The sequence below is a fragment of the Bactrocera neohumeralis genome, chromosome 5 (genome assembly GCF_024586455.1).
Source record: "Bactrocera neohumeralis isolate Rockhampton chromosome 5, APGP_CSIRO_Bneo_wtdbg2-racon-allhic-juicebox.fasta_v2, whole genome shotgun sequence".
Taxonomy (NCBI): domain Eukaryota; kingdom Metazoa; phylum Arthropoda; class Insecta; order Diptera; family Tephritidae; genus Bactrocera; species Bactrocera neohumeralis.
The window spans coordinates 3658132-3680567 of NC_065922.1; the positions used below are offsets into that span (position 1 = coordinate 3658132).

Consider the following 22436-nt stretch of genomic DNA (forward strand, 5'->3'; position numbering starts at 1 on the left):
TATAAAAAAGGGAAGAATGCCACGGAAGCCATCAATGAAATTTGTGAAGTTTACGGAGACGATGCTGTATCAATTCGTGTAGCACAACAATGGTTTGCTAGCTTCCATTCTGGAAATTTCAAAATTTCGATTTACACTGATGGAATAATGTCTCTAGCGGAAAAATGGAAAAAAGTGTTCGCCCAAAATGATTTTTTATTAGTATAAATATGAAAAAAAATAAGTTGAAGTTTGATTGGAAATACGAAAAGACTTTTTCCACTACCATAAAAAAAATTACTTATATATTTTAAATGAATTGTGAAATTTCAATCCGTCCAAAATTTATTGGAAACGTTTAATTCGCTTGTGGGTTTATAGTTATTCATTATTTTAAAATCATTTCTTTGAAATATACAAAAACATTGCTTTAAATACGTTTTTGAAAAGAGGGGGGTACAATTTTTATAACGAATTTAAGTATAATTTTTATAATCGCGCTAGTCTAAGATAAATGCTACGAACATAGCAAACCTATAATAGAAATTTCTACTTAATTCACAGCCTAACCAATTTGCCCAAAAAGCATCAGAAAAGTGATCTTGATCAACTTCATAAGTTGCGCCTAAAAGCATACGATACAAATTGAACACTTTTATAGGAAGTTTCTTACACACATATGTATGTATGGGCGTGTTGCTCCGCGTGAGAGAGTAGCAAAGTTTATCAACTCTCACATTTCAAACGCTTAGCATCTCATGAATCTGGCTTCCGTGGAAAGCAATTGAAGCTGCCTGTTGATGTGTCGGTGAAAGCAATGAAATAGTTGTTGATTTCTCACCATGTGCATAAAAGTAATGCTTGTGATAAATGGAAATATTAGCTTCGCTGTCACAGCAAGTTTAACTACGGAAAATAACGGGAATATGATTGATTTCTAGAGAAGAGGGAAGCAGAGAAAGGTGAAACAGAGCAAAAGTTATCAAAAATAAAATCAAACAATTATTGTTTAAACATATTATATAACAAATAAATAGTTCCTACTACAGGAAAATTGGAGTAAAGCTGGGACTCAGGAGAATATCACAAATCTGATAATTTCGGTACAAAAAAACAGTTATTTTTCATTTTATCATCAAATTTAGCGTGTATGCAGCAGCAGCTTCTAACTACGATTAATACCATTAAAACCACCGTTAGAAGTTTACCGCACAACAATTTGCATATCTTGTGCTGCACGCTGGCTCCGAGCGAATCTGGCGGTATAATTTTCAAAGTTCTGCGCAAAACTCCGCAGTACAAATTATGTGAAAATTCAAATGAAACTCAACCGACCGAGTAGCGAGAACTGCTGAAAATCACCAACTGCACCACTACACACAAGCACACACACAAACGCGCGTTTGCATTTTAGCACCTCGCAGCGGTGCGAAAGTTTCCAGATCGAGGCGATTCAGGTGGCGATATGCACTGACTCAGCATTGCTGCTGTTGTTGCCGTTATTGTAGTGCAATTGTTGTTGCTTTCTGCCATGCTAATATGGTGTAATAACTTATTGCGAGAATTCTAACACTTTTGAGTCTTGACAACACAAAACACATTTTATCTGTGTAAAATGCTGGGCCTTCGAGCTGACGCCCGCCAGTGCGCCGGACGCACAGCTCATTGCAGTATTTCAAATTCAAAAAGTCATGCTCGAGCCGGTAAAGGCATCCACTTGAATTTTGTGTGAGAAAGATTTGTGTAGAAGTCACTTTGGTATTTTTCCATTTTCGTTTACTTTTGCACTCTCCCCTGCTGACGACCACTAACCACTTTGGCAGTATATATGTATGTCTGTGTGCGTGCATTTAAGCATACTGACTGACATTAAATGTTTATGTGACTGCATCTGCATATTTTTACTGCAATAATCTCAGAGTTAAGTGCCAAGGCAATTTGGTGTTGCTATAAACTCGACAAACTTGCAGCTATCAAAAGTCATTTAAGCGTTGTGAAAGGAGCTTAGGTACCGTCTTTTATATATGTACATACTTTTAAGACACCTTGAAGGACGAAACGCCGCTTTATTTTGTATTTGTAAATTTCTCTGGCCATTCTTAGAGATGAAAAATTCCTAAATCCTGAGCTGTAAAATCCCTAACAATCTTGAATAAAAATAAATAAAGTGAAGTCTGTAAATCGGTAAGCTTACACATACAAAGGTGTAGATATGTAAATTTATTTGTCTATTACTATCAAATAGAGTAAAGAGTACTCACAAACAACACAATCTTCTCCACTCCTTCAACATGCCGCTTGCTGCTCTTCACTGTCTTCATATCACTTATGCACAGAAGCATCAAAAATTGTTTGATCACAACTTTGTATTTACACTTACAGTTATTTTTACTAAACTTGATTTTCATATGGCAAATATGACAACAAAAGGCCATAATGGTTAGACCTGCACTGCGTGTCCTTCGGAAAGTCAGTTAATTCTTATATGAGACTTTAGATATTTTTAGAACTAAATAATGTAATGAAAACAAAAAACATTACAAAAACGACATATTTCTAATGATATCGTGGTGTAAAAATTCTCAATGGGCGTGGTGTGTACTGATCTCTAAAAAAAGAGAAACGGGTTATTGACTTCGCTGACAGAAGTGAATTTCGGATTTTTTTACGAATAACAAAGCAAACATTTACAGCTACAAATATTCCTCCGACATTTTCAACTCGAAACTTGATAGAATTCTGGTGCAAATATAGAAAAAACTAACACCAACGTGGCAACTGGCCACTTTACATGGCGTGGCAGTAGCCCAGCAAGCAAAAAATCTAAAATTTATAAATGACGTAACCAGATTTACATATGTATTCCACTCTTTGCACTATTATTGCCATAACTGTAAAATAAAGAGATAAATATTTCACCCAGTTTAGAAATAATATACTGGGTAGTCGAAAAAGTTTTTTCGTATTTTGTCAAAATTAATGTCAATGTCGTTGCAGTCGCATATCTCACATTGTGTCATACCATACAGTTTTGAAAAGATGAAATTTTAAGCTTCATTTAGCGAAAAAAAGTTTAAAAAAGTTACAGCCGTTCAAAAATGAGTGAAAGTAATGAAGAAATCCGCTATATTCTGAAATTTTTGTATAAAAAAGGGAAAAATGCCACACAAGCCATCAAAGAAATTTGCGAAGTTTACGGTGAAGATGCTGTATCAGTTCGTGTAGCACAACAATGATTCGCTCGCTCCGTTCTGGAAATTTCGATGTGAAAGATACCTCATTCTGGTCGATCTATTGTTGAAAAAGTCGATGAACTTATGGAAAGATTGACCAAGACCGTCACATAAGCTAAGAAACTTAACATTCATCATCAAACGTTTTTGAACCATTTAAGAAACGCTGGTTACAAAAAGAAGCTCGATGTTTGGGTACCACATGAATTGTCTGTGAAAAATTTAATGGACCGAATTAACATCTGCAATTCTTTGCTGAAACGAAGTGAAATCGAACCATTTCTGAAGCGATTGGTAACAGGAGATGAAAAGTGGATCAAATACAACAATAATATGCGAAAAAGATTATGGTCTAAGCGTGGTGAAGCTCAACAAATGGTCGCAAAGACAGTATTGACGCCTCAAAAGGTTATTTTGAGTTTTTGGTGGTATTGGAAAGGAATCATCCACTACGAGTTGCGCCAGGCTGGTCGAACGATTGATTCTACATTCTACTGTCAACAACTGATGAGATTGAAGTAAGCAATCGAAAAAGAACGGCCAGAACTGATAAACAGAAAGGGCTTCGTCTTCCATCAGGACAACGCTAGACCACACACATCTTTGATGATTCGGCAAAAACTAAGAAGATCTTACGAATATCATGATGAGAATTAACCGTTTTGGGCAAATGTAACTTTAAACAAATTATTATTTTTTTTTTTATCAAAAAACCGAATCCTGCATACTTTATTCTTGAATTAATCAATTTAGGCAGATTATGGTATAAATTTGCAATCAGTAAATACTATTGAGCCTAAAAATAGTAGAAAATGTGTGCTTAGACGCTTTGATTTCTAGGAAAAGTTAAGAACTATTTTTATATATATTTTCCAAAATTTTAGGAAATAACCATATTACATAATTGTCCGTGCCAATGCCGCAGGTTTATTGGGTACATGCCGTGCTCATGTTAAATACACACACACAAGCGCAAAAGCAAATAAATGACGTTTCAACATTCAAGCGTTTCAGTAGCTAACTGAGATTGGGTCATTTCACACCTAATTGATAAAATGAATTTATTTATAGCCAAATAGAAAAGTCAAATAAACACACACACATACAGATACACATTATATTTGGTATGAATATATACATATATACATATGTGTCATAAGTGTAGAAATATTACATAGGTAAGCCGAATTACATTGAAAGAGCGTTCTCTGTTCTTCTGCTCCCGATCCACAGCATTTCGGCTGCTACCGGCTCCCGCCTTTGGCAAGTGAAGCCTTCGCTACCGACCAGCTTTGCAGCCACCACCACTTTTATCACCTATTATGCGCGACCCACACATGCATACACACACACATACTTATGTCTGCATTAGTTTTTTCAATATTTTCGTTAAGTGTGATAATTTGTTATGTAAACCAAAACACATAACAATCTGGTAATTTGGTAGAACTTGTTATGAAGTCCACTTACAAAGTAAAAAACAACAACTGCAACAAGTACAAAAGAAGAAGTGAAAATGAATAGTTCGCGAGTGTGTGTGTGTGCAGTTGTGGGTATATTTCCGAAGTAGGCGCTAATCAAACGGTTTACTTATATACTCCACACATACCCTTTCAAACACACACACACACACATACATACATACTCGCACACCGAGATTATTTAGCAAATTTTGATGCTGATCGACAGCAGGGGCCAGACCTTGCGTTTATGATCCGAGCGGCTAGTCAGTTGGTGATACCTTCTCGTTGTGGCTGGTGGAAAGGTAGCTGGTATTCGAGTTGCAGTAAAAAAGTGTTTTTTGAAATGTGAAAGTGTGTTAGGCAATTGCTGAACTTGGCAAGATGTCGGAATAGCTGAATGTATCCTTCTGAAGGAAGTTCAAAACCACGGCTATGCCTCATCTAGTCAATTGCTGCGATTGTGTGCCAACGTTCGAACAGTGTTTGCATAACTTATTGCCAAGACAAGACCTCAAGTTGCCATCACTGTTAATATGTGCTACTAATTTGTGTGCTCAATGTGTTTAGTGTGGCGTGACTCAGTCGCAGTGAAGAATTTTGAAATGCAATTGGGGCGATTAGCACTTTCTGCGATCACTTCAACACTGAATTTTCAATGAGTGGAAAAGAAATCTACATTCAACTTACATAACACTTGCTTGGTTTCTGCAGAATATGTGAAATTCTATAATTTCATAAAACCTGTTCGGATTATTGATAATTTACACCACCTGGCTCTAGAGACAAAACTTATTAGGCAAGTATACTTGTTGTACCTTGAAGAGGGTATATTAAGTTTGTCAATGAATAATAGCTAGATGGAAACGTCGAGACAGTAGAATATATATGTACATATATATGTACAAAATATATCGTCACTTAAAATACAAAACAACGTATCATAAAATAGTCGAAAATAGCTGTCAGACATAATAACCAATATATAACCAAAACTCAAGTTACTTTTTTGGTGTACGATAACCAATATATAACCAAAATTCAAATTCTGTTCAAATTTGAGTGGTTTCTATTATATCGAATTTCCTTCGCTTGTAAACTTATGAAAAGTGATATTACGTTATTTTGCATGTTAGGTGACGATATAAATGATCAACGCGATGAGTTGAGTTGAATTGGGCATTTCCGTTATTTCGTTTTTCTCTCTGTTGGTCTGTATATTCTCGAATTCGAATCAGTTTTTGAGATGTAGATGTGAAATTTTGCTTATTTTCTTATCGCACTAAAGGATGACTACACAAACTGATCGATTCAAACAAAGTTCTTGTATAGAAAACTTTCCTATATGACACATTATCTTCCCGAAATTCGAAACTCTCTAAACGAAATGAAAAAAAAAGATCTTTATAAAATATAATTTTTCCTCATTAAGTGACCTTCATTCGTATTTAATGTTGTTTATGCCAAAAATAAGATTATGTTAGAATGAGGAAGATTCCCTTGGATGCCAACCGTTGTTGACTTATAGTTTCGATGCAGACGAAGTTACCGTTTTTTTCTAATTTCTTATTTATTCTGGACACTTTATTATCACAAATCGCGCTAATCAGCTGTAAACAGGCTAGGCCACAGACGAGATTACGAGATATTTGTACATGCAATCTTCGTAGCACTTCCTAAGAGACGTTTGTCTCCGTTGTGCCAGGTTTGTTCACAGACGAACTTTTTAAGTTTCCGAATTCATTTATTTAATGTGTGTTAAATAACTCCAAAGAATTTCCTAAATGAGATCAGATTGGGACAATTTGTATACATAAAATGTTCTTATTGACCGCTCAAATTGTTTGGTGGACTTTAATATTTTATTGACTTCCTTGATTTTCAATGTATTTGGAACAACATCTCTTAGAAATTGGAACTTTAAAGCTTTCCAAGACCTCAGTGAAGATTTTTATCGCTCATTGAGGAACATGTTAATTCAATTTAAGAGTACAAATCTTTCTCACGTTTGGAAATATTATATAAAATCCCCATATATTTTTTGTGACTCTTAACACAAGCCTCGTCAATTCACCACTGCCACTATAATAACCGCAACAACCAGCTAAAATGTGTAGGTGAAACGAAAGAAGTGAGTGAGCCTCTCATGAAATAACATGAAGTGTGCTTCGTCTACGAGCTGGCATCAAGCTTCATACCTTTCATGACAGAAGGTTTCACCCAACGTCAACTAAAGGCCAACAGTTTTCGGTGGCACATGCAACTTTTTGCCCAACCCACATAAGGAACTCATAACATGTCATCGTGGCACCGGTCTCCTGACAAACCACTTATGGCGTGCATGCAACACATTGCGGCAACACTTGCAAAAACAAATGAACACACAATTTGGCTATGTTGTGGCAAGTCTCATGTGGCACACTTGACATTGTGCCGCCGGCAAGCAGAGGTCAAACCGCTGTCAGCAGAAGAGCAAAAAGCGCAGAGCAGGAAGTGCACAGCACACACGTGCGACCATCTCCGACATATGTATTTACAGAGAAAGCCTCGACATAATTGAATTTCTTGCCTTAGAATATCTAATTAAAGGAAAGGCTAATGCCAGTAACTAAAGGGGAGTGAGAGGAGAAGAGGTGCTCTTCAAGGAAAACTAAAATAAATGACAATTCTTGCAAAATAAATGTTGCTTTTGTGATTTTTTTTCTCATTCCGCATGCAGAAATTACTCATGTGGACAATGATGGAATTAGAGAGCAGCAGAATTTTAAAATTCACCACAAGCTATTAAAGAGTGGGCATTTCGTATGAAATTTTGTTGCGTTTGTGGCAACACGAGTGTATGTGGCAAGCTGTGTGTTGACGATTGGAGCAAAGTGTCACATTTACGACACTCTTAATTGCACTCACTGTCACACTGTCACTTTGAGCGTGTGTGAGCGCTTGGGACGATGTGTGTGTGTTTGTGTGTGCGAAGTGTTGCTTAGCTTGCCACTTCAGTGAGAAGCGTAAAAATTTCTACTTAAAATTTACTCTTAATGAAAAGCATAAAATTTGCAACTCAAATATGCCAACTGACATAACTTGACAAATTGAAATTTGCGCGCATAAAACTTGTTTACCAAATGCAATTTCAAAGCGGCGCGCCAGATATGCGAGCGCCTGCGTGTGACTGTGTGTGTTTATTTTGCTCGCGGTTATAAACTTCCACTTCGCTTGCGCAATATTTGCTGCACACACACACACACACACTCCACCCCCCGCCGATGTGTGGATGTGTGTGCGCTTCAAAGTAGCCATCAACATGAATCCGAAGCCATAAACGCAAATGAAATTGAAAATGAAAATGCGCAAATCCGCACTGACGCAAGTGCAGCATGGCCACAGCACCACAACAACAACTGCCATTGCCATTGCCACTGCTGCTGCTGCCGCCGCTGTGGCTGTTATCACCGAAATGCAGAATTTTGATTGTTTGCCACATTCAATATGCCAGCTAGCGGCTGACAAATGGCGGGCACGACTGCTCATGCCACGCATGAATAATCTCCATGCCGCTATGTATGCACGTGTGACCGTGTATGTGTGACGCTATGAATGGAAAATGTGCTTTATTGCTGCCTAAAAGTGTGCTACACAAATGAAAGCATGATATGGGCACCAACACACACCCACACACGCACGTGAGTGTGAAAGCTAACATTTTGCAGCCGAAACTAATGAAAAACAATTAACTCGCTCGCACACACACACACGCATATGAATTTGCACAAGAATGCCTCAATGTGTTGGATGCGGCATTCGAAGTGTGCGAAATCGATTTGCCAGCAAATTCATGAATTCTCGCCAAATACTCGTTTTAAGCGTTCACATTTTATCTTTGTACGTGCGAGTAGCTCGTTCAACATTTGTATTCGAGATTTTGAGGTACATTCAAAAGCATCGAATTTTCTAAATTTTACAACAGTTATATGTACATACATATGTATGCAAGCGTGTATGCTCGAATACTTGTTTCAGGCTTCATTTAAGCATTATCAAATGTTGTTTTTTAAGCGCACACATAATCAAATTGCATATTTTTGAAATTACGACTACATCTGCTATATAAATACCAAAATTAAAGAACAATGACCTGCGGCATTTCCAAATAGAAAAATAACAAGTAAGAAAGAGCTAAGTTCGGGCATAACCGAACATTTTATACTCTTGCAACTTGCAAGAATTAAAGCCAGGGAAGTAGCTTCAAGTACATCAGGTCTTTTAGTTATATATGGGATCTAGGACGAGTTTTCATCCGATTTTATTCATTTTAAGGACAAATGTACAATTTTATGAAGACAACTCACATATTGGCCGATATATAAAGTATAAAGTCATCCGGAAGCTCGAAAATCTTTATATAAGGTGTATGGGGCCTAAATGAAGTAATGACACGATTTAAGCCATTTGTAGCACACAGACATAATACTATCACGATAAGATTCTCTCTGAATTTCAATTACATATCTCTCACATTGACCGATATTTTTGGTAAAAGGTCAGCTATAAGCACCATAAACAGTACCTAGGGGATTGAGCAACTTTTTTCAATTTAGGCAATTTTTAGTCATAAGATGACACACCTCAAATGCACTATTCGTCTTGATATATTAATCATTATTTATTTATGCAATGAAAGTTTCAAATGAAATTTAAATTTGTGTTATATGGGAAGTAGGGGTGTCTGTTTTCCGATTTCACTCATTTTCCGTAGAATATCACATACCAAATTTGGTCGAAATCGGCCGGGCGGGTTTTGAGATATGTGTTTACACCTAAAAGGTGGCGGTGCCACGCCTACTATCCCATTTGATCGTCTACTAAAGGTAGTTGCAGCTTGTCTCGGAGGTAGTTGCAGCTTGCACAGATGGAAGGCCGGACTGACAGACAGTCACCCGGATTTTAACTTGTCTCGTTATCCTGAGATCACAAGATTTCGGCTGTTGAGTAGTTTATCCCACTAATCGTATAAAAGTAAAAAAATTTCGCCATACAAAATTGACATTCTTATTTGTTTTGATAACCAGTCTGACTATGTATCAATTTGTATTTGACGAGTTATTTTATTCTAAACAGTCTCTGCGTTAGTCTAAAATATTGACTGTCAAATTTGAGACCTGATGGTTAGCAGGTCACCAAACTACAAAGAACTCTTGTCTGCCATTTTGAATATACGGAATAGAGATCATCATAGATATTAATCGATTGTCGTTTTTTATATTTTGTAAACAACTCAAAGAGAAAAAAAAATAAATGAAGTAAACACAAAATCATTTTTGGACAAATAAAAAATTTCGTCCAAATATTATGAAACAAGGTTAAACATATACGGCTTTTTTTTTTTAATAAATATTAATGGCAAAAACATCTGTTTTAACATTCTGTCCAACGCCAGTGAGAACGGTCTTGATTGGTGAAGGGATTAAATGTAATTTAATCACTTAAAATTTTTGGTGGGAACATAGCATAACGCTTCATCTATCTTGCTTAATTTTAGTTGATATGTACAACCGTTATATGAACAAAACGATTATACTATGTAACAACAGGTTGCAGGAGTATAATAATCTGCCTTCGACAGGATATTTTGCGAAACGTTGCATATCGCTTGTATTTTCAATAAATATTGTGGCAAAAATTTAACTAAAATTTGATTAGAGAAAAACATTCTGAATATGCGGCATTACTAAAATATTTCAAAGAGATCACAATGCATTAAATCAGGTATGCAAAAATGAATATTCGCGCGTTAAATTAAAAAAATAAGCACTAGCTTTCAGGTAAGCTTTGGATGTAGCACTCTTCGTATTATTTCTTTTTTTTTAATTTTGAAAATTATTTTGTTATTTGTTTTAAAAATTTTAAATTTTGCTTATTCGCTATATACATATGAATATTTCTATTTTTGAGGGTTTGGTTTACAGTTTTAGCTTTTCTTTAATTCGAAGTTAAAATCAGTTGGAAATGATAGTAAAATTATCAGATATTGCTTTAGTGTTGCTGCTTTCCTTGCTCCTAAATGTAATGTAAAGTCCGCAGTTAATAATTAAATCTGGAAAGTACGTAGCACAACCGCCTTTAAGAAGGCCATCAAGCTTTAGTAACACATTAATAATTTAATTTTCTTTATTTGGTAATTTATTCATAACTAAAAGAAGGAAAAACTTTAACTGCCCTTGCACCGAAGCTAGTACCCTTTAGAAAAGCTTCCTTACAAGAACTTGATGCCGATTGTTAGGTTTGTATGGCAGCTGTATGCTATAGTGCTCCGATAATTGAAAATTGGTGAGAAAATGACATGAGAAAAATTTCACATCGATATCTCAAAAGCTAAAGGACTAGTATGCTTTTATACAGACAGACGAGCAATACTAAATCGACTCAGATCATTATGCTGATTGATCCGACGTTAACATAATGAACAAAGTATTTCAGGACACTTATTAACTTCTTCACAACCAAAAAAATTTCATAAAATTAATTTTGCGTTTGAATTTTTTAAATTCTGTTTGTGCGAAATTCAAAAAAAAAAAACGATCACTCTGAATTATCGATAAATGCGGTTAACCTATAAAGAGTATCTTCAATATTATTGTCAAATTTGTCAATTTAAGGACGATCAAGGGTTTTCACTTCAACTTAATTAAGCGAATAATTTACGGAGCATTTCAGTAAATCATTTCTACATTTGTTCAGCGTTCGTTAAGACAAAGGGCTAAATATCAAATGTCTGAATCAATAACCAAAACAAGCGATGAACAGCCTGCTGCCTTGGAATTTCTTGCTCAAGTTTCACATTACACAGTTGCTGTGAATTTCAATTAAAATACCTATTATTTCATACACGTAGGTAAGTTTGCGATTGCGTTTTGTTGCAGATAATGATGCACTTTGGGCACCTATGTACATACTCTTCATTTCGCATTGGAGAGCGCGGCGTATGCCTGGCAAATTTAATGAGAACGTAATGAGTATTCATTAAATTACACATGCATACTTTCACACTGAGCATACACACACACAAATGCATTCAATCCCATGTGTATGCAATAATTTGGAGAAGGCATTGCAACACGTACTTCACATACTTGAGTTCCGCACTGCAGCCGAATAATTATTTAAATATTACGTATACGCCAGGGAGCCAGCGCTGCCGGCCTGATTATTTACTAAAGACGAGTGACGCTGCAAGAGCATAATTGCACGTTCCACGCAAATGAAGTGGAAGGGTAAACAAAAATAGGCCGGTGGCGTTGAATATGCAGTCATATATGTAAGTACACGGCACTGAGTGAAGGTAAAAACGAAGTGTCGAAGGTTTGAGCGGTAAAAGAAGATTGTAAGGGCGTCTTATGTGTCATTCTGCTTGATTACGAACAAATGAATGAAGAGTTTCGCATATTCATAGTAATTAGTGTCGCCTTGAATCTTGCATAAAAATTTACAACAACTATTCCATTCCCATTGCTTTAGAAATGTTGTTGTCCTTTACAGCACAAATTAGGTTGTTTAATTACTGTTATTTGATTATTGCTAACGACATTTGAATACTGAGTAACTCAATAACTCATGCTTGCAGGTGGGAGCAGCTGCTCTACCGCTTACCTTATGTGTTAAATATTGAATGTACTCAGTTGCGATTTGTGCGAAATAACTGAAAGTGAAGACGTTTATTTGCAACCTCAGTGATGCCTGGCCAAAGGAGATTTTCATAACTTTTCCTACGACTCCTCTTGTGCTTGACTGCACGTTTCGAAGGCTTTGCGGTGCTCTTCTCGAAAATATACGGGCCGCTCGGGGATCATATATTTTCGTTCGAGCACGTGCATCTTTGGATTTGCCAACGGAGAGCGAAAAAAGTGAAAAATATGTGCGATTAATGGACTCTGGTAGTAATCAATAACATGGCTAGTGGCTAAATGTATTCAAAGCAGTTTCCAGAAGACAAATTAGCTGAAACTGCATTAGCTTGGCCTCTCAAAGGCCAGCCAAATTAGTCAAGAAAGGTAGCTCGGGAAATAGAAATTGAATGTTAATAAGTTTAGTTGGCAAGTGCCATATTTTAAATTTTTAGCTCCACAATTGAAAGCCGCTAAAAGCCTTTGACGAATAAGAGGCTAACTACAACAGCGCTCTCGTTTATCAAGGGGTTATAAAAATAGATTTAATACCCGCTACACACATTTTAGTGGCACATTTTTACGCCGCAAAACCACAGCACGTGGAGTCTTTACAACAACAGCATGCATTCATATCTTTTCCTACCACTTGCAGTTATCATCTGCTTCGCGTAAACGAAACATTTACGGCTTTGCACTCCGCCTTTGCGTCGAGATGACAAACGAGCGGCGATAAAAAATTTGAACTAAAGACACTTAAGACGCTGACTACTTGACAACTTCAACTGAAAGCAGCTTTAGCGCCAGAACGGAGACTGCGACACGCTTTGCGTAGATGATGTGGCACAGAGTGAGGTTAAGTGCTGCCGCGACGACTATCGCTTATCGATGATAAAGCGATTGACAAAGTTTCGCACATGGCAGCGCAACATTTTCCAGTTATCCTGACACCGTGGCGCAGAGCAGCGCTTATAGAGCACTTCAGCACATTTAATGTTTTCGTCACGACGCCACGAGATGCGTCGGGGAGCTCAGGGAATGACGTGCAATTGGCTGCAGAAAACGCGTCTTCAAGTTTATTTTGTGGCTTTTTATTTAATTTAGCATTTATTTGTTTAAAATTGAAGTTGCGAAGGCGACTAAGATTAACAAAAGTAGTTTCAGATGACAGAGGACCGCACCGCACGAATTCAATAGCGTGAGTGAGGATCATAAAAAAGCTAAAAGGTAAGAAAAAGAACAAACAAAAAGTAATAGTTAATATTAATACAGAAAAATGCCTTACAATATTCCAAAACCGATCAACTCTGAATTCTCAAGATAGCAGGCTACAAATAGAATCGGTTTCTCAGTAGGAAGTAGTGCAAGTATCACAAAGTCTTATTCAGTTTAATAACTGCCAAGTAGTCCGAAAAAAAGGAAACTGAGAAAAAAGACTATGTTTCTTGCCTTTCGTCGCAGAATTTTTGTGTATGTAATTAAATAAGGGTATGAAGTTTCTTCTACCGATGAAATCTTATTGGAAGTCTACTAAACATTTTTGTTAGTATTTTTTATTTTTCTCCTCTTACATTTCTCACACATTGTTATCCTTTCTGACACATTTTGGCTTGTAAAGTTTCGTTCTTTACCTTTTAAAGCTCGCGAAAACTGCACTTCCACACATTGTTGTTCTGACAAGCTTCTTCGGAATGAAATGCACACTTTCCACCGCTTTGCTTCTGTCTGCATACCACTTGCAGCTAGTAAGTGGGGGTGGTAAGAGAGCAGCGCTTTTTAAGTTTTCCACCACTGCGAACGTCTTTGCCTTCAATATTCGGATCGTAAATTGGATATTCAACGTTTGTCTTGTGGCAGATTTTTATTGCATTCTGCCAAGTGCGCTTCGGGCGAATTCATGATGAAATTCCCAAACTCACCGACAGCACTTTTATTAGTGCTTTCGCTTTATGTGTCTGCGCTATGTGGAAAATGGCGCAGCGGATAACTGTGCATTCATGTTTCGAGATTGAGTGATTGGAAAAACATTAGCGACGATATCATAAAATTCAACAGAAGCTTAAAAGTCATGAGCAATAGAGTAAAAGAGCTGGAAATTTTCAATTGATTTCTTTAAACGAAAACTGTTAGCTGATTAGAGTCACTTCGTTAAGAAATTTCCATTAACTCATAGGTTTAGCTTCTAGAAGACTTACTAACTGAGTAGAGAGTGAATAGAGAGGCACTGAGAATTTTGTATTTGAGAAGTGTGTTAAATGAGCTGATCATATGTCAGGTCATTTAAAAGTGGCCTAACTTTTCTATTGAAATAGGTTTTCATGAGTTAAAAAATGTACTTAAACTTAAAAGCCACCAAAGCTTTTTCCTATCCATAAGCTCCTTTTTCGGTGTAAATAATTACATTTTACCAAGCAATGCGAGAATACTCACAAATATTGCTTGAAACCCTATTTAAGCCAAGTTCATAATCACTTCTTACACATCTTGCTCTCATCAGCACGAAATAATATGCTTAGCTCTACAGTGCTTCATTCATAATTAATGTCATCGTAAGTTAAAGCGCATAAACCATTCTATATGTGTCACTTCTTGGCATAATTCTGGCAGGAAAAGAGTTTAAAAATACGGATTTCGGGTGTCATAATGAATGCTTGCTCAAAGTTTTCGTGAAAATGTGGCGATAAAAACCGAAAAGTGTATTAAAGTTCAAGCGCTGCTGCATTCGCCGCTAACCACTTAATTGCAATTGGTGCAACAGTGCGTATAAGTGACGCCACATAATGCTTCTTTGACACAACCAATTTCACAGGTTTCAAACTTATATCAAGTATGCGTTATAAGTTATGCGATAACGTAAAAAAAATATTACAAACCAAAAATAAAAAAAAATAGTTTCATAAAAATATTGTGAAAGAGTGGCACAAAAGAACAACATTGGCAGCGACATTAATAAAATTAAAGCGACACCATCACGAAAATATCCGAACGCAACGAAGAATAACCGAATGAAGCGAAAAATTGCACAAAAGTGAGGAAATAAACTCATTACGTTGCACACGCCGCACCCACACGAGCGGCGAGGCGAAGGCAGCTGAGAAAGTCCTTGATGACAGCGTCAGCAGCAGCGCACATTCCTGTCGGCTGCCAAGGAGCGACGTGCGCTGTTGAACAAGTTCGTGCCGGCGTGCTGACAACTGGACACACACGCACACACGCGGTGGTGAATGAATGTGTTTAAAGAGTAAATTAAATTTTATGAAGTGGTAAATTTAAATTGCATCACCGCAGTGCACGGACAGCAGTCCGTGGCGCAGGCACCGGAGAGATATTGGAAAAGGAGAAGAGAATTTTAAGTGACCGCTGCGTCTGAATGGATAAAATGTAATTCAGATCACGTTCGTCTCTTAAATAAAAAACCACCGAATGTACTATCGAAATTGGGTGCGAGTTCAACGCTCACAGCGGGACTGGCGCTTCTCCGGTGAGGCACAACAAATTAATTGCGCGGCCAGTTTGCGCTGCGAGTAATGCGTTTGCGGCAAGGACAGCATTAAAAATTATTTAAATTGCCTTGCTGCGTGTCAACAAAGTAAGGTAACTCGCTCCCGCAAAATGCTTTAAGCGTTGCGCTTGTACATTGCTTCAGCAGTTTCCATTTGGAAAATATTCTTGCGATAACATTTTTTACCATGAACATATCCATTACATATACATTAGTGCTCTCCTTAGCTGAGACAGAAGTGTTTTGTAGGCTAATGCTGCGACACTTATGCATATATGTGTAATGGCATGTGTGTATGAATTATCCAGCAGCCACTTGCTGCTGTCATGGAAGGCATTTTGTAGCTCCGTAAAGTAATCCACCACTCAAGCTGGCATTGCCTCCTTCCAGCATCCTTCCAAAAACAATAATAATAATTCAGAATTTTAAAAATTCATCATTTCATTCGGATCCGGTTACCTCTGTATATACTATATGTATATGTATGCTTAAGCTCGTTGAAGACAGTTTTCTCATTAAAAATGTATTTGCCACAAAATGGAAGAAGGGCATTTACATATACATATATGTATGTATATATATATGAATGTATAAATGTCTGTATGCATATATGTATGTGTGTTTATATGTATGTGTGTTCAGGTGCCATAGGTTAGTTGCGCGTTTGCTTGCCGTCACAAAATTTGAGTTGTGTAAAATATGTGTAATTTCTATGCCCACCTGTGGTTCTAACATCGTGTGATGTAAGATATTTGTATATATGTGAGTGAGGGGAATTAAAAATGCGGTTTACCATGTCACTTTTACCAATTTGCTGAGTATACGTACATATTTAGGAATAAAATATTTAAGTAAGCACAAATTCCTTACTTAGTCCTTAAGAGTTTTGATGCATTTTGTTTTTGCAGAAACAGTTATATTTTTTAAGATACAGTGGAGTGCAAAAATTTTTAGCTAAAATTTGTTTGATCTTTACAACTTTTTTTAGTAGTATTCCAGGAAAATTATGAAGCAATTTTAAATTTTTAAAGTATTTTTTTTGTTAATTTTTTAAAATAATCAAAATTTTAATTAACTTAGAATTTTAATTTTAATTTTATTTCTCATTTTAATTTTACTTAATTTTAATTTAAATGTTAATTTTAAATTAAATTTTTAATTTTAATTATTTTTAATTTAAATGTTAATTTTAAATTAAATTTTTATTTTTAATTAATTTTAATTTAAATGTTAATTTTAAATTAAATTTTTAATTTTAATTATTTTTAATTTAAATTTTAATTTTAAATTAAATTTTTAATTTTAATTATTTTCAATTTAAATGTTAATTTTAAACTAAATTTTTATTTTTTTTAATTTTAATTTTAATTTTGGTGTTAATTTTAAATTAAATTCTTATTTTTAATTAATTTTAACTTAATTGTTAATTTTAATTTTATCTTTGGTCTGAGTAAACATAATTTATTTTTATTTTTATTTCAATTATGAATTAGACCATGTTATTTATTTCGAACATGTAATTACAAACTACCTATGTATATTTGCTGCGCAAAATTTCCGCACAATACTGTAGACGAGCATATTTACTTTAATTAAAAAGGTAAGCCAAAGTAAATTTTAATCTACTTCTTAGAAATGTATGTCGTTTCTTGAGCTGACTTGAAGCCTATTAAGGAATATTCTCCTACTGAACTTTGACATGTGCTCTTATGTTACTTTATGGCCAAATTAATACTAACATAATATTACTGCATTCGTTACGCAACTAATGTGGCAACTGTGAAGTCTCTGTACTTACTATATATGTATGTATACGTATATGTACATATATACTTTTGTGTGAGTTATGGTAAATACTACTCGTATTTATATTTGAATTATTTAAATAAATTGTATGTAAATAAGGACTTCGGTTTGCTTTAATTTTCTCCAATTGGTACCAAGAAACGGTAGTTCTTAGAAAGAAAAGAAATTTTTATAGATGCTTTTTTGATCTTTAATAGGTTGGTCGGAGGTAATGATAGGACAAAACTTATCGTTTCGCTGGAAATAATGAAATAAACCATTTTTCCACATGTTTTGAACATATTCACTTACTTTCAGCTTTCTATGAATATTTGGACAGACATAATTATTAGGAATGACTAGATATTTTTCATAGATTCGTTATCAAAAATATCTCACAACTCATTGATAAATATATATTTTAATTGAATTGTTTTATTTACAAAAATTCTCCAAATAATTTTAAAATATTGGGTAGTCGAAAAAGTTTTTTCATATTTTGTCAATAGATGTCGTTGCAGTCGTTTATCTCCAGTCCCACCAATCACATTGTGTCATACCATACATATTATGTTGGAAAGGTGAGATTTTAAGCTTCATTTAACCAAAAAAAATTAAATTCGGGGAAGTTGAAAAAAAAATCACAGCTGTTGGAAAATGATAGAAAATGAAGAAATTCGCTATATTTAGAAATTTTTGTATATAAAAGGGAAGCAACAATGGTTCGCTCGCTTCCGCTCTGGAAATTTCGAAATTTCGATTTACACTGGTGAAATAATGTCTGCAACAATTCACACCATTAAACATTGCTGCCTTATTTGAAAATGCATTTTATTACTTTTACAAAGGCTTATTTGATTGCACTATTACAGGATAGTCTTCATAATCGCATTACTCCATTCATAATTGAATTACAACTTTTGGGAGCACAGCTCTTATGATCACATCGATCCACAAAAGCCTGGCCATGATGATTTTGTGGAAAGGTGTAGGTTTTCCATTTCGAAATTTTAGGCAATGGAATACACACACACACATACATATGAGCGGTTTTATAATTGCACACACCGTCATCAAACGGTAGATTTCATTTGCCACCACTGAGGCATAGCAAAGAGCAAACGAAAGAGTGCGAGTGCGAGGGAGGCGCTCGAACTTTTATTATTGTTGCTAAAAGTATCCGTTACAGGATATGACAATGCCGGAATAAATATTTACATAGAATTGGTAGTAAATACGAAAAGTTGCCAACAAATTAAATCAATATTTGGACAACAATGTCGCTCGCCGGTTGTAAATGGCGGCGAAAGTTTTCCTTCCACAGCGAATGCGACGACAAAGTGAAACAACAACCGTGCAGGCGCAACAAGGCGCTTTATAACAATGAAAATGGCGGGAGTGAAACGGAGCGCACGCACAACCAGTTGGATGGAGATTTTCTGGTAGAAAGTGACAAACTTTTTGCGCCTAACTCACGCCGCGGACTGAGTAGGTGAGTGCGATAGTGACAGAGTTGAAGTTATGGTTCGGCAAAAATAAATGCTTTTAGGTTAGGAGTTTGCTGGCAATTAATTATGGAACTCTAATATAATTAGTTTCAACCGCAAAATTGCAGAAATTTAATTGAATTTTAAATATGCGAGAAAAAACACTTGTTGGGCATCAATTTCCGCCGCTCCGCAAAAGTACTACGCAGATTAAGCAGATACAGTTAATATGGCAATTATAAACATAAATGTAAATATTTATTGAAAATACAAATAAAAAGATTAAAACTCAAATTTTCACTGCTAAATGCAAAAAAAAAAATTGGAAAACTAATAAATGATAAACGAAAGACTCAAAATATTTATTTATTTTTTTTTTGTATAAAATTTTTTAAAAGTTTTAAATTCGAAGTCCATATTCTGACAGAATTATTTTTATTTCTCACTAACTTAGCGAAACCACAGTTTCTCAAAAATGCATTAGCGCAAATCCAAAATGGCGAAAATAGCAATAAAACTCAGTAAATTGTTGCCATTAGTAAAGCTCTCGTTTGTGGCTAAGAGTTCATTGAAAAGTTTGCTAGTTTTGTAATTAGTTTGAACGCTTGGTGGCGGGGATTTCGTGTATTTTACCAAATGTACACACACACACACGCGCATATGCTCATGCAATTATTGAATATGTACATAAATGTAAACACGTGTATACAAATGCATGTGGCATAAACTAGTTTCGCCAGTAAAATGAAAATTTAGTGGTAAATACACCGTTACTTATTTGTTGTTGCTTTGATGGGGATGAAATGTAGAGCGTTGGCGTTAAAAGCAATTATTCGCAATTACCCACACCCAGTGGTGAATCGCACGACTTCACGTTGTCGCAGGACTAAACCGCGCTTAATACACAGCACGCTTCCTTTGAAGTAGCTAAAAGCAGAAGTGCTAACCAACATGTTAAAAGCGCTCGCTGTCATTAACTTAATTACACGCTCACAAAACTATTATTTTCAAACAAATTCAGGGAAGCATTACTATGCTTCCAACAACATTTGTTGCTCCTTTTATTTTATGCAGCAATTTTCCCCTCCTTTGCTTTTCACATTTACAAATCCATTCTATGCTTCTAAGTGTCAGAGTGGAAGCTAATTTGCGGTCTCACCATGAATATTAGTTCCGATTCGGTTAATAGCTGTTGCTGCTATTGTTGGCAACCACAAACCTCGACGAGTGGAAACTATTGTGGATAATATTAAACCAATATTTTTGTTTTATATATGCACATATGTATATATGTATGTATATTTTTATATACACAGGAACGAAGGCAAAAATGAATTATGCAATAAAGGAGTGTGATTTTACGTACTTGTGGCATAGCTTTTATTATCTGAAGCATTAAAAAGATTATCATTTGGAGAGCAAGTAGATACTTTAATTTTAAATGGCATTATTCGACAAAAACCTGCAAATACTCATATGTGTTCATATGCGTTCATATAAGTTCACGCAAGTGAGAAAAGTTCTGGGAGCGCCATACACTTAGGAGTCTTCAGAAACAATTATTATGGCTCAAGCAGCTCACGATTTCTGGATTTAGATCAAGTATACTTTGGGTGGCCAAAAAAAACATCCCCTCCAGAGGGCTGTGCGCTGCGGTTGGAACCCGCCAAGTAAAAAACTCCCCCAATAAATTTGAATTCAATGAAAAGGACAGAGCAGCCTCGGAGTCATACAATTTGGACGAAATTAACAAGAGACTTGACTGTTTTTAAAAAGTTAAGTAGGTGATGAGATGCCATGTATTTTTATTTATAGCCAAAATATACTCAAATAAAATTACAAAATATATATGCAATATTATTTTGTGAACTACGAAAAATATTGGTAATTAAAAACTCTCATCTTAGACCAGTGCAGAAGCCTTTGAAATTGATAAAAATAAATAAATCCATATTAGGTTAAAATACGAAAAATAAAATACGGGCGATTTGTGGCCGGGAAAAGGAAGGAGAAGGGCCATTTTTATTTTTTAAGGATTAATTTTTTCTCGATTTCCGGGAAAATTACTATTGCTATTCAAAAGAGGCATACAGCAACGTTGTAGGTAATGAAAAGATCTATAACTTATGTATACTTACATTTTTGACATAACCTCAAAATTAAATTGATGCATTCAAATAACCCAGATCTTGGGTATTTTATTTTTAACTTGTACACAAAATATTTTCTTTCACGTAATTTTGGTGTAAACTTACCTTCTTATGTACCTAACACACTGTATTTTATTTAATTTTCATCTGATATTGACTGCATATCGAAAAAATCCCCACTTTTCAATCAAAAAATCTCAAGTCAAAATATCAGATTTTTTTAAGAAGTTAGTAAGTTTTATATTTTCAGAACAGATGGAAAAATATAGCAGATATGGCCAATATATGACAAGAAAAGAACTAACGATTAATTAAATAGGTCCAGGAAAAGTATCTACAGACTAACTGCTCCTATAACAGGGTATTGGCCATTTGGAGAACATGCGTTCAAAATGGGTATGCCCTACAAGAACATCTGCCGAGGTTGCGAGCTAGTAGGGAATAAGGAAACAATTTTACACTTTATCTGTGCATGCCCAGCCACATCGCAGATCCGACACAGAACAAAAAGGCATAACGGACATTAGTAGCTTCATCGAAACCACAAAATGGTTTGAACGAGAAGGTGAAACGTGATAGCAATAATAAAAAGATCTACGACTAGTGCATCAAAACGGCACAGCTAGTGCTTATTGAGCTCGAAATACAAAAGGGCTGCACGGTTGATCGTCTTCAGCTCCTTCAGCGATTTTGATTTATCTCTGCGTCCGACTGAAAACGGATACCATTACAATGAGTGAGTGTTGACTTGTTTGAATGTCAAACTCATAAACTTACATACATATGTCTCATCGGCTCATCGGTTATAATGGTCTCCATGAATGTGGGATCGGAATTCGCAAGATCAACTAGTAGGGAATAAGGAAATGATGTCCAAAGGGACTTGTTTACGGTAATCTTTTTGAAAAAAATTCAGCTTTATCGGGGTGAGTCGAGCAAGAACGCGTTTCATACCCAAAATAACCACCAAAATTATTCGAAAGGATTGGCGAGATATGTCGAGCTCTCTACCCATCTCTCTGCTGTAAACGCGCACATATTTGGCATAGTAATAAAAGACAGTCCTACCAACTTACGAAAATACATTTTTGGAAATATCATTTATCCGATGAATTTAATTACAATTTCCGTGTGCTCTTTTGTCACAATGTATTACAAATGAGCTTTCCACAAATGTAGGTG

At 35.6% G+C, this 22436-nt stretch overlaps 1 protein-coding gene across 4 annotated transcripts in view; it reads right to left on the reverse strand.

Moving 5' to 3' along the window:
- The window catches only part of LOC126760632 (eye-specific diacylglycerol kinase), a 213050-nt gene that overhangs the window by 77066 nt on the left and 113548 nt on the right, over nucleotides 1-22436 (reverse strand). The window lies entirely within an intron of this gene.